The sequence below is a fragment of the Furipterus horrens genome, unplaced genomic scaffold (assembly GCF_987537825.1).
Source record: "Furipterus horrens unplaced genomic scaffold, mFurHor1.1.pri manual_scaffold_6, whole genome shotgun sequence".
Taxonomy (NCBI): Eukaryota; Metazoa; Chordata; class Mammalia; order Chiroptera; family Furipteridae; genus Furipterus; species Furipterus horrens.
In genome coordinates, this window is record NW_028327176.1 from 103,311,558 (window position 1) to 103,313,248 (window position 1,691).

Consider the following 1,691-nt stretch of genomic DNA (forward strand, 5'->3'; position numbering starts at 1 on the left):
GGGTCTCCTCCACCCCACCACACCCTCATGGTGGCAGCCCACTGCCTCCTCGCCCTCCCTCATTCTCCTTTCATGTACGACACGCCCCTTGCTTTTGTAGCCAGGCCCGCTATGTTTATCTGATAATTGAGTTATTAAAATATTTGGTTACCTTGGGCCCATAAATCAATAAGCAGTGGGATTAACGCAAGACTTTGCCTTTTAAATCAAGGGAAACATTTAATGCAAGCCTTTTTGAGCTTTGTTTTCAACCCAAGCAGGTGAATTGCAGCTCTCCCTCCACCCTCCACTCTTTAGACAATTTATAAGGCCCTGTGCTCCCTCCCACACGCTCGGTCCCAAACTAAAATGGCTAAAGATAGAAAGGAGTCAGGATGTGACAGCGCTGCCATCACACTTTCCACTTTGCAAGCTCCTTTGGAGGTTCTAAAGGTCTTGGGACCGTTCTCTGTCCACCACTGCCTCTTCCTACAGGAACTGTGGGTCTCAGGGAAAGTATCCCCCTCCCCCCAAAAGGCGCTGCTGGGAGAAGATTCTTTATCAAAGTGATCTCGAACTTCTCCCCCAAACTGCGAAGGTACCCCACCCCTGCCTCGCCCCAATTATCTTGCGTTTTCTTTTCTCCTGTCGGGCTCCACATCCTTAGCTTACTCCACCCCCACATAAAGAACCGAGGAGACTTTTCAAATATTGGGCTCTTTTATTTTCTTTGGCTGAGGAAACCACTCTTCTCTCAAGTAATTATTTCATATCCTAAGAAAACTTTGGTCAAATGGAAAACCTGAAACCATGAACTTACCTACACACTGTTCTTCTGGTACAAAGCCTTACTTAAAAGGGCAACTCATTTCTACTAAGAGTGTTTATAGAGAACTTATCATCACATCTGATATACTGTATGCACAATACATTATATGGAAGGGAAATAACCTAAACCATCCGCTGTTGCCTCAAGAACCCAGTGTTTTCCCTCCTGTGCTGATGTCTGTTAAATTATCGGGGGGGGGGGGAAGGAAAGAAGAAAAATATCAAAATTTGTTTTTGTTTTCTTTTAAAAGTGGAATGAAAACAATTCTTTAAATGTCAAAATTGACTCCTCTGTTGAGTTGGTCTCTAGTCCACTAACATTGTTTTTGACACACAATCAAGAAATGTCAATCTATTGATTCTTCAGGAGAAGAGCTCTGGAAGGTATCCATGTTAAGTTTGTATATATTTATTTATGCTTAATTTAATGGGAATGTGTAAATATGGCGAGCAAGTAGTTTGGGATTATTTATCTGTGAATCTATACCTCTGTGAATGGGTGGTAAAACAAACAAACAAACCCCGCTTGACCCTAGATAGAATGCTATCTGAATTTTTCTGTTCTTTATAGACAAGATGTTATGGTAATGGGTAGAAATTGGTTTATTGTCCAGTGTTGATCTGATTTACATAAATAAAAGATCGTTGTGTTTTTGTTGCGTTTTTATCTTCAGTTTCTTGAATATGGATGTATGAATATTGTTTAACTCTAAAAACAGAAAAAGACAACAACATAGCCAAGAGGTCTTTTTTCTTTATGTTCCCTCTCATTGAAACATAGGCAATGCTTTTGTTACATCATAAATACAATAAATTCTCCTTCTCAGAAAACGGACACTTTTGTTTTCACTAGGAGGTGTTTTTAAATTAAAAATAAAAATCCA